Below are 12,449 nucleotides of genomic sequence, written 5' to 3' on the forward strand. Positions count from 1 at the left end.
GGTCACATCAAGCTGCTGTTTGTCATTTGTACCCGGTACAGACTTTTCAGACTGGCTAGTTCAACATATGAATGAGATCTGGGTCAGGTATGTTTTGATGTATCAGGGGAAGAGCCCACAGAGTACCTGCCACCAAACACCATCTCCCTGTTAAACTTCCTTGTCTCACCTGCAGCATAAAGTCCAGCTGTCAGAGTCCAATTCATTAATCTTTTAAAATTTAATTATTTAAATAAATTGTTTTTGACTGTGCTAGGTCTTCGTTGCTGCGTGCAGGCTTTCTCTAGTTGCAGTGTGCGGGCTTCTCATTGCAGTAGCTTCTCCAGTTGCGGAGCACAGGCTCAGTAACTGTGGCACATGGGCTTAGCTGTTCCATGGCATATGGAATCCTCCTGGACCAGGGATTGAACCCGTGCCCCCTGCATTGGCAGGTAGACTCTTAACTACTGGACACCCATTATTCATTTGGCAACTGTTCATTGAGCACTTAGTATACATGGTGAGTGGACAATGTCAAGTGAACAGGGCCCTACTCCCTGAGCTGGCATTTAAATCCAGGGGTCAAGGCCCCCCAGTACATCCCTTCTAATAGTTTGCCACCATGATCCCGGCCAGAGCGCTGTCCTCCCAGCCCTCCAGGGCCCCTGCATCTGCCCTGTGCCCCCAGTCGGGGGCTCATAGCCCACCACTGCATTTACCCAACCCCACCCTTCAATCAAGGCACCGGCCTGATTCCATCATCAAGCTTCGCCCAGCCTCTCCACGAAACAGCCATCTGCCTTCTGCCCCTTCTTAATTCCCATGAAATGAACCAGCCACAACCACAGCTCTCAGTGCTTTTGCTGCCAGGACCCACTCTCAGGCTGCATGCCATTAGACAGGCTGGCGCCATATGCAATTCCTGGCTGCCTGGCATGTCAACCTCCAATTCCAAAGAGCACAGAGAAGCATCGGGCAGAGATGGTGAATTAGTGTATCCAGACCTTGAATCCAGGCTAATTTAAGTCAATCCTTCACAAACACAAGGCTTTATTTTTAGTAAGCAGCTGCTAACAACACAGCTCACCACACAGCACTGTGTCCAGGGCCATCCTGGGGCCGAGAGCTGTGATCTACAGCTTTTCTATGGTATCAGCCTGCAGAATTGGATTACAGGTTCTGTTTGCAAGGGCATAATGTCTCTTCTGTCTTTATATCCTCCAAGGCACTCAGCACAGGATCCAGAGTTTCCAGTAAGAATTCCTATCCTTCCTCCTTTTATTTTTTTATGAAGAAACAATGACCAAGTACCTAATATGTTCTTTCCTCAAGGAATTGCACTGTCTCATAACTGACAGCCTCTAATCATGCAAGAAACTCTTCTGAATGGTATATAACAGACTTATATCATTTGAGCATATGGCTATGCCCTAGGTGTGCTGGATATTGACAGTGACATGCCCTAAAGTAGTAAGTTGTTTACATTTAGATCTTCATGCCACAGCAAGGAAAGGTTCACCTCTCCCTCCAGTACCTGAAATATTAGCAATACCAGGGGCAGGAGAAGAAAGGTGATTAACAGACTGTGAGCTTGTTAAGTTTGTGGCCCTTTCCCCATGGCCAGGACTCTTAGGGGAGGAACTGGCCCCCCCGGGTGGAGATTCGGCTGACTGCCTGATCCCTAAATGCCTACTCAGTTTTAAGGATATAAAAGAGCTGAAGACGACTCGCAAAGGCGAACTTTCAGGAAAAAAGGCACATCTCTTTTCAGAAAGTGATGAATCATTTAAAAATAATAATAAACAATGACGTGATTAAAATTCCAAGAGATCTAAAATTATAATATGGATCTGATAAAAGGGGACATATTACATCCATAAAGGGATTGAAAATAGTGAAATTGGTAGTTTTCGTTATAATGGAAAAATTCGCAGTTCCTTGTGTTAAATTATATATTAAGATATTTTGCTCAGTCTCGCCCCATGGAAATTAACCACTAATTCAGTTCAGTTCAGCTCAGTCACTCAGTCGTGTCCAACTCTTTGTGACACCATGAATTGCAGCACGCCAGGCCTCCCTGTCTATCACCTCCTCCCGGAGACCACCCAAACCCATGTCCATTGAGTCAGTGATGCCATCCAACCATCTTATCCTCTGTTGTCCCCTTCTCCTCCTGCCCTCAATCTTTCCCAGCATCAGGGTCTTTTCCAATGAGTCAGCTCTTCACATCAGGTGGCCAAAGTACTGGAGTTTCAGCTTCAACATCAGTCCTTCCAATGGACAACCAGGACTGATCTTTATTTTAATTTAAAGCAAATAGACTCATTTCACCACCTTGATAAACATCTAACATTTTCATGGGACAATGAATGTGTGTGTTTCACAAACAACACAATGTCTTAAAAGCAATTTCAAATCTCAAGTGTGGGTAAATCTTAACAGTTGGCTATGGTTTCATCTCCTGGGGTCTCTTTCTTCTAAGCAGAACACTATAAAATGCAAATAGAATGCAGTCTAATTGTCCAATATTCACACAGAAAATATGAATATAAATCATCATTCTTCTTCCCATGGTAGAAAGCAAGGAATAAAGGGGTTCCCTGTGGAAAATTCTTCAAGAGCTGGGAATACCAGACCACCTGACCTGCCTCTTGAGAAATCTGTATGCAGGTCAGGAAGCAACAGTTAGAACTGGACATGGAACAACAGACTGGTTCCAAATAGGAAAAGGAGTACGTCAAGGCTGTATATTGTCACCCTACTTATTAACGTACATACAGAGTACATCATGAGAAATGCTGGGCTGGAGGAAGCACAAGCTGGAATCAAGATTGCAGGGAGAAATATCAATAACCTCAGGTATGCAGATGACACCACCCTTATGGCAGAAAGTGAAGAAAAACTAAAGAGTCTCTTGATGAAAGTGAAAGAGGAGAGTGAAAAAATTGGCTTAAAGCTCAACATTCAGAAAATGAAGATCATGGCATCTGGTCCCATCACTTCATGGCAAATAGATGGGGAAACAATGGAAACAGTGTCAGACGTTATTTTTTTGGGCTCCAAGATCACCGTGGATGGTGATTGCAGCCATGAAATTAAAAGACGCTTGCTCCTTGGAAGAAAAGCTATAACAAACCTAGACAGCATATTAAAAAGTGGAGACATTACTTTACTAACAAAGGTCCATCTAGTCAAAGCTATGGTTTTTCCAGTAGTCATGTATGGATGTGAGAGTTGAACCATAAAGAAAGCTGAGTGCCAAACAACTGATGCTTTTGAAGTAAGGTGTTGGAGAAGACTCTTGAGAGTCCCTTGGACTGCAAGGCGATCAAATCAGTCAATCCTAAAGGAGACCAGTCCTGAATATTCATTGGAAGGAATGATGCTAAAGCTGAAACTCCAGTACTTTGGCCACCTCATGCGAAGAGTTGACTCATTGGAAAAGACTCTGATGCTGGGAGGGATTGGGGGCAGGAGGAGAAGGGGACAACAGAGGATGAGATGGCTGGATGGCATCACTGACTTGATGGACGTGAGTCTGAGTGAACTCTGGGAGTTGGTGATGGACAGGGAGGCCTGGTGTGCTGCGATTCATGGGGTCACAAAGAGTCAGACACGACTGAGTGACTGAACTGACGTGAACTGAAGAGTTTGAGGTTCCCTGAATAGGAACTTTGTCTTCTATTCCTTTTGAATTTCCTCCTCACCCCTATTGAGACTCCAAAGCACACACAAGCATTAAATAAGTGCTTAATTAACCAGAGGACTGTCTCAGAGCAGTATTAATAAGAAATCCAAGGCAAGCAATTATTAGAAGGAGTAGGACTTTGGAGATAATTAAAGTCTCAGCCTCGTAAACTGCAATGTGGCAACAGTTTTGGAAGTGCAGCTGCTCTGGCTCCATCTATTGAATTAAACTCAGTTCTTGGGAGCAGGAAGGAGACCTCTGAGAGAACTGCTCTCAATAAACCATAAACAGGCACCAGTCGGTACTTCTAAATTAAATTACAGCTTAGAAACAAAGAAGTGATGCCAAGTCTGAGTGATGGGCCCACAAACTTTAAATATCTAATTCAAGATCACAATGTCTTCCAAGGATAAGAACTTGGTTGCTTTTTCTCCTTAAGCCAGACAGCCAGAACATACCTTAAAATAAGTAAATTTTGGTTTTGTAATGCCTAGTTTCTTTCATGCATTGTCCCTTCATCAACACACAAAAAAGTTTAGTTTCCAAAGGTAGAATCAGCCAAATTTTTACAGCCACACCATTTTTGGACTTCAGAACAATACTTTGGAGCAGAACAGATTTCCTAACACCATTTTGCCAGGCGTATTGGACACAAAAACTCTCTCAGAAAATCATCATCTTTTCTAAGGAATTCACTCCTTTTCTACTTTTTTTTGTTTTTTTTTTTACCCCCCCATCTTTTTTTCCCCCCACACTATACAGCATCTTAGTTCCACAACCAGGGATTGAACCCACACCCCCTGCAGTGGCAGCTCAGCATCTTAATCACTGGACTGCAATGGAATTTCCTTTTTTCCCATATTTTAAAAATTGAGACATAGTTATGCTATACAGTAAGTCTTTGTTGTCTATTTATTTTATAAATAGTCATGTGTATCTGCTAATCCCAAACTCCTTATTTATCCCTCCCCCACCCTCTCGCTCTTGGTAATCACAAATTTGTTTTCAATGTCTATGAGTCTATTTGTTTTATAAGCAAGTTCACTTGTATCTCTGTTTAGATTCCATATATAAGTGATATCATATGACACTTGTCTTTCTCTAACTTTACTAAGTATGATAGTCTCTAGGTCTGTGCATATAAAGTCAACAAGAATCCTCAATAGAAAAATTATAGTCTCTTCAATAAATGGTGTTGGGAAAACTGAATATTCACACTAGAAGAATGAAACTGGACCTCTATCTTATGCCACTCATCAAATCAACTCTAAACGGATTAAAGGCTTAAACTTAAGAAATTTAAACATTTTGAAACTGTAAAACTACTAGAAGAAAACATAGGGGAAAAGCCCCTTGATACAGGTTTTGGCAACAATTTTGGGGGGTAGGACACCAACAGAGCAAGCAACAAAAGCAAAAATAAATAAATGGGGCTATATCAAACTAAAATTGTCTGCACAGAGAAAGAAACTATCAGTAAAACAAAAGGCAACCTACAGAATGGAAGTATAATAGATATTTACCAACCTTTTATTTTAGGAGGATTTAACACAGAAAATGTAAAGGAACTCAAACAACTTAATAGCAAAAACACAAACAATCCAATTAAAATGGGCAAAAGACTTGAATAGATATTTTACCAGAAAAGACATACAAATGGTCAACAAATACATGAAAAGGTGCTCAACATCACTAATTATCAGAGAAAAACAAATCAATACAAGATATCACTGCAAACCTGTTAGAATGGCTATTATAAAAAAGATAACAGTGTTGGTGAGAATGTAGAGAAAAGGCAATATTTGTGCACTGTTGGTGGGAAATGTAAACTTGTGAAGCCACTACAAAAAACAGGATGAGGTTCCTCAAGAAACTGAAAATAGAACTATCATATGATCCAGCAATCCCACTTCTGGGTATATAACCAAACAAAATGAAATTACTGTCTTAAAATGACATCTGTACTCCCATGTTCATAGCAGCATTATTTACAACAGTCATAACATGGAAATAACCGAATTATCCACTGACAGATGAATGAATTTAGAAAATGTGATTTTATATTTTATTTTTTATGGGCATAAAAATTTAAAACATCTATCTATGCAATATTAATCAGTCATGAGATAGAAGGAAACTTGAGGGCAGCTATGTGAAATAAATTAGAAAGACAAAATGCTATTATGATCTCACTTATATGTGAAAACAAAAAAAGCCAAAGTTGTAGAAAGAGGAAGTAGAATGGTTGTTGTCAGCGGCTGGAGTGAGAGAAATGGAGAGAAACTGGTCAAAGGGTACAAATTTCTAGTTATTAGATAAGTAAATCCTGGAGATCTAATGTACAGTGTGGTGACTATATTTAACAATACTGTATTACACACTTGAAGGTTGCTAAGAGAATAGACATTGAATGCTCTCAAAACACAAAAAATATAATCATGTGAGGTGATGGATGCTTTAACTAAGCTTATTGTGATAATCATTTCACAATATATGTGTATCACGCCATCATACTGTACATCTTAAACTTTCACAATACTATATGTCAATTGTATCTCAATAAAGCTTGGTGGAATAAAAGAAACTCCTGGGCAACCAGGCAAAAAGACAAGTCACTTAGGAAAGGAAAAAAAATCAAGCTGGCCTTGGAGTTCTCGGTAGCATGATCTGAGAAGATACTGTAGCACAACCCGTAACACACAAGGCAAACAAAATGTGAGCCAGAGCTTTCCATCCAGCCAAGATGTCTTACGTATAACAGGTAGAAAAGAACATTTGGAAACACTGGGGATATTTTTTCTCTGATTCCCTCCTTGGAGAAACTATTAGAAGATAAACTTTAGTCAACCAAGGGATGGCTTGGGAAACCAAAGCAGATGGACTGCAAGTGAGAACTAAATGTACTTAACAGAAGAATTAAAACAAACGTGAGAATTGGAATGATAGAAGTAAAGGTAAACAAATTCAGTCTTTAAGTTGCTTACCTGGGGGTAGTAACAGTAGAGTAACCCACAGGATGATGGTTATGACAATAACAACTTATAAATTATTGACTGGTTAACTATGTACCAGGTACTGCTTAAAACACTGTGTGTGTGTGTATAAATATATACACAGTGTTTTATACAGTGTATACACACACACACACACACACACATATATATATATACACAAATACATATATATATATAAATATATTCCTAACCACCCATAAGGTGAACGTCATCGTGCATGCTGCATGCTCAGTCACTTCAGTCATGTCTGACTCTGCAACCACATGGACTGTAGCCCACCAGGCTCCTCTGCCCGCAGGATTCTCCAGGCAAGGATACTGGGATGGGTTGCCATGCCCTCCTCCAGGGGATCTTCCTGGCCCAGGGACTGAACCCAAGTCTCTTATGCCTCCTGCAATGGCAGGTGGCTTCTTTGCCACTAGTGCCATGTGGAAAGCCCCAAACATCATCATCTCCATTCATAAAGAAGAAAGCCAAAGATCAGATTAGTTAAGTACCTTAACTAAGATCACATAGCTAAGTGATAAATCCAAACTTAGGTCTGGCTCCAAAGTCTGGGCCTTTAATTTTATTGCATTTGAGTTCCCTTAACATAGTACAACACTTTATTTTTCTCTGGCTCCTCATCATTTAACACAAATAATATAATATACAGCAATATGCTCCCCAGGTGCCACAGGGGTAAAGAATCCACCTGCCAATGCAGGAGATGCAAAAGATGTGGTTTGATCCTTCGGTCTGGAAGATCCCCTGGAGAAGGAAATGGCAACCCACTCCAGTATTCTTGCCTGGAGAATCCCATGGACAGAGGAGCCTGGTGGGCCACAGTCCATGGGGTCATAAAGAGTTGGACATGACTGAGCAACTGAGCACATGGCATGTAAACAGTAATATAATATAGTATAATATAATAATAATTTATTAGTCCCATTTTATAGATGAGAAAAGGAAGCAGAAAGGTTAAATAACTTTCCCAAAGTTACACAGCTACTTAAGTGATGATGCAGCTAGAGTGGCTCTAGAGCAATACAATCCAATACTAATTCAATAGGTGAACCACATATATAATTTCTAATTTTCTAGTAGCCACAATTAGGTTAGAAAGAACTTAATTGTATCAATATATTTGATGCAATGCATATTTTTATCAGTTTGACATTTAATCTATATTAAATACATTTTGTGATAATTCACATGTTTTCATGTGGTAATTTGCATTTTTCCCCACTCAGTCTTTGAGATCCTAGGTGTATTTTTCACTTACAGCATGTCACCTTTCTTTTTTTTTGCCACTTGGTGCAGTTTGTGGGATTTCAGTTCCTGGAGCAGAGACTGAACTGGGCCCCCAGCAGTAAAAGCATGGAATCCTAAGCACTGGACCACCAGGGGATCCCTTACAATGCATCTCAAATTGGATTCACACTTCAAGGCTCACAGCCACAAGTGGTTGGTGGCTCCCATACTGAACAGAGCAGATCCAAACCTACATGCGTCACCAACAGCATCCCAACTCTCCATTTCCCATTCTCCAACACTGATTCCTGAGGTGTTATTTTATAAAATAAAAAATAGCAACTGGATATATTATCTTCCTTCAGAGAAAGCCCATCCTGGGGTTAAGGTTTCATCTCTATAAAAGGTCATATTTATGCTTATCATTCAGTTCAGTTCAGTCACTCAGTTGTGTCCAACTCTTTGCTACCCAAGGACTGCAGTATGCCAGGCTTCCCTGTCCATTACCAACTCCCAGAGCTTGCTCAAACTCATGTCCATTGTGTCAGTGATGCCATCCAACCATCTCATCCTCTGTCGTCCCCTTCTCCTCCTGCCTTCATCTTTCCCAGCATCAGTCTCTTCCAATGAGTCAGTTAGCCAAAGGTAGCATCAGGTAGTCAAAGTATCGGAGCTTCAGCGTCAGCATCAGTCCATCCAGTGAATATTCAGGACTCATCTCTTTTAGGACTGACTGATTTGATCTCCTTGCAGTCCAAGGGACTCTCAAGAGTCTTCTCCAACACATGTTCAAAAGTACCAGTTCTTTGGCACTCCGCTTCCTTTATGGTCCAATTCTCACATCCAAACATGACTACTGGAAAAACCATAGCTTTGACTAGACAGACCTTTGTTGGTGAAGTAATGGCTCTACTTTTTAATATGCTGTGTAGGTTGGTCATAGCTTTTCTTCCAAGAAGCAAGCATCTTTTAATTTCACAGCTGCAGTCACCACCTGCAGTGATTTTGGAGCCCAAGAAAATAAAGTCTGTCACTGTTTCCATTGTTTTCCCATCTATTTGCCATGAAGTGATGGGACTGGATGCCATGATCTTAGTTTTTTGAATGTTGAGTTTTAAGCCAGCTTTTTCACTCTCCTCTTTCACTTTCACCAAGAGGCTCTTCAGTTCCTCTTTGCTTTCTGCCATAAGGGTGGTGTCATCAGCATATCTGAGATTATTGATATTTCTCCCAGCAATCTTGATTCCAGCTTGTGCTTCATCCAGTCTAGCATCTTACACAATGTACTCTACATGTAAGTTAAATAAGCAAGGTGACAATACACAGCCTTGGCATACTCCTTTCCACGTTCCAGGTCCAGTCCTAACTTTTGCTTCTTGACCTGCATACAGGTTTCTCAGGAGGCAGATAAGGTGGTCTGGAGGTGGTCTGGTATTTTCATCTCTTTAAGAATTTTCCAGTTTGTTGTGACCCACACAGTCAATGAAACAGAAGTAGATGTTTTTCTGAAACTCTCTTGCCTTTTCTATGATCTAACAGATGTTGGCAATTTAATCTCTGGTTCCTTTGCCTTTTCTAAATCCAACTTGAACATCTGGAAGTTCTTGGTTCATGTTCTGTTGAAGCCTGGCTTGGAGAATTTTGAGCATTACTTTGCTAGCATATGAGATGAGTGCCATTGTGTGGTAGTTTGAGCATTCTTTGGCATTACCTTTCTTTGGGATTGGAATGAAAACTGACCTTTTCCAGTCCTGTGACCACTGCTGAGTTTTCCAAATTTGCTGGCATATTGAGTGCAGCCCTTTCATAGCATCATCTTTTAGGATTTGAAATAGCTCAACTGGCATTCCATCACCTCCACTAGCTTTGTTCATAGTGATGCTTTCTAAGGCCCATTTTACTTCTCATTCCAGGATGTCTGGCTCTAGGTGAGTGATTACACCATGGTAGTTATCTGGGTCATGAAGATCTTTTTTGTATAGTTCTTCTGTGTATTCCTGCCACCCCCTTTATAATATCTTCTGCTTCTGTTAGGTCCATACTGTTTCTGTCCTTTATTGTGCTCATCTTTGCATGAAATGTTCCCTTGGTATCTCTCATTTTCTTGAAGAGATCTCTAGTCTTTCCCATTCTGTTGTTTTCCTCTATGTGTATCATTGGATCATATTTTTTATGTTCATCTGTTCTCCCTGTATTTTTCTCTTCCCCATCTCCTTCTTCCACATTGATGCAGGTATCAGGAACACAGCAAAGTTGCCCCAAAAAAGGCAGCCCAGAAAGATGAAATAGCCTGTAAGACATTCTGGCTTTTTCTATTGAAGCCTAACCCCATCCCCCACCCCCTGAGGAGAGGTGCTGGGGTTTACAAAGCAGGCAGCTTTAAGAAGCAGTAGGAAGAGAAGCGTTATCCCAGATTAGAAGGAGATTCCCCTTGGCTTGGGGAAGAAGAGAAGAGCATCCTGGGATAAGGTGAGAACTGGCCCTGAGTCTCTGCAGCACCCTGGGACGAAGGCCCAGGGCAAATGGTGGGGTTGGCGGGGTAGAGTCTACAAAGGACTCCCACATCCAAAGCCACCATGCACAGGAGCAGCAGAGAACTGCTCAGCATGGAGTGACCATAAGACGGGCACAGGGGACAATTATAGGGCAATTTGCAGGAACAGATGTCCAACTACTAGAGTCGCCTCTTGATGCCTCAGCACAGCCGAGGATCTCCAAGCTGTGGGAAAAGCTCAGCAGTCATCCCTGGGAATGACTGGGGTTAACCTTCCCCTAATCTGCTGCAATAGTAGGGCACTGGAATCAAACATTAAACTGAATTCTAGACACCAAAGAAAGTGGCCAGCCTTGGACTTGCACCCTATACACACACAAAGAGAGAATGGAATGTTATTCAGCCTTTTAACGGAAGGAAATTCTGACACGTGCTGTAACATGGATGAGCCCTGAGGACATGTGCTAAGTAAAATTAGCCAGTCACAAAATGACACATGCTGTGTGATTCCAATTACCTAGAACAGTCAGATTCAGACACAGGAAGCAGAATGGTAAATGCTGGGGACAGGGCTGTGGAGAGGGAGAAATGGAGAGTTTTTTTTAATGGGTACAGAGTTTCAGTTTTCCAAGAGGGACAAAGTTCTGGAGATGGTTGCACAACACAGTGAAGGTACTTGACACTCCTGAGTTTAGAGAATGTACTTAACACTTTAAAAATGGTTCAGATGATAATTTTTTTTTTTGGCTGTGCCACTTGGCATATGAGATCTTAGTTCCCCAACCTGGGATCAAACCCATGCTCCCTGCAGCATGGTGTCTTAACTACTGGACTGTCAGGAAAGTCCTTAAGATGATAAATTTTATGTTATGTACATTTTACAACAGTATTTAAAAACTATTATCTTGACTACAGAGGTTTATATTCTTGATATAGTGCATGGGGTGAGGGGAACTCAAGCTCTGGAAACCTCAAAGTCGGAAACAGCAGGACATTTCTTTCAGTTGCCAGTTCGCTTCTCTGAGCGCTGCTCCTCCAACCCCACACTTGGCAGTACGTCTTTTCTACATAACAGAAGGCGGAATTATCTCCAGAGGAGACTAAAGAAGGCCTTGAAGGAGCTCAACTGATAAATGCTTGAGACAACTGATGGAGAGACAGGGAGGGGGATGCTTCCCTTTATAGCAAGTTGCCAAGGAACAATAGGCCTGAATTAAACCCCATTTATGGTCACTGGTGCGCCTTGGGGAGCTGGTGACATTTCACAGTCTTTACCTTGACTGATTCATTGCCCACTAGGTTTAATCTTATAAATTACTTTCAAAGGCAAGGCATACATCCTAAATTAATGTTTTTCTTAGATTAGCATCAATCTTGCTTATCAACTGATGTTTTCTCAAGTTCCCTGGAGATGTCCACCTCACCATCAGAGCAAAGGTGTAAGTGACCCAAAGCAGTGACCCTGATGAGCTCAACTGGAAACTTCCCTGCTCTGGAGCAACCCAGAATCTGAACTCACAAAGTGTGTGTCAACTCCCGAGCTGCGAAGGCAAGTGGCTCCAACGCAGTCCCAGAGCCCTTCTCTCTGGAGCCTCTGCAACACTGTTATGTAAACAGAGGAAACTTGCAAACATGTGTACCCTGCACTTCTTCCCCAGCCCCAAACTACCCCCAAAGAATAGTTCCTGGCTGTTTGAAGTTAGAAATCTTTCTGATGATTATTATAAATGAGCGGGAAAATAGGGGTCGGGATAGGCTTTCTCAGACTTCTAATGCCCTCTGTGCTGGGTCATCTCACATTCCCACAGGAGCTGCCTTCCCTGCTCCACTCCTCTCGGTGGTGTTTACTCAGTGTATTTCGAGCTTAGTAATTTCATCAGCTCCCCAAAGAAACTCCCATCTCCTGCTTTCGGAGGAAGCTTCTAGAACTGGATTCCTGAATCACAGTACTATTTCTCACTTATTTCCTGAGCTTGTTCTCAATGCCTATTAAACTCTCTGATCACATCTTTTGAATGAAAGAGGAAGTTCATTCAGCCTC

At 41.6% G+C, this 12,449-nt stretch overlaps 1 protein-coding gene across 14 annotated transcripts in view; it reads right to left on the reverse strand.

Annotated features, from left to right (window-relative positions):
* Positions 1–12,449, reverse strand: part of VWA3B (von Willebrand factor A domain containing 3B) — a 187,002-nt gene that overhangs the window by 135,597 nt on the left and 38,956 nt on the right. The gene's annotated exons all lie outside the window — the stretch shown is intronic.

This window comes from Ovis aries, chromosome 3, assembly GCF_016772045.2.
Source record: "Ovis aries strain OAR_USU_Benz2616 breed Rambouillet chromosome 3, ARS-UI_Ramb_v3.0, whole genome shotgun sequence".
NCBI lineage: Eukaryota > Metazoa > Chordata > Mammalia > Artiodactyla > Bovidae > Ovis > Ovis aries.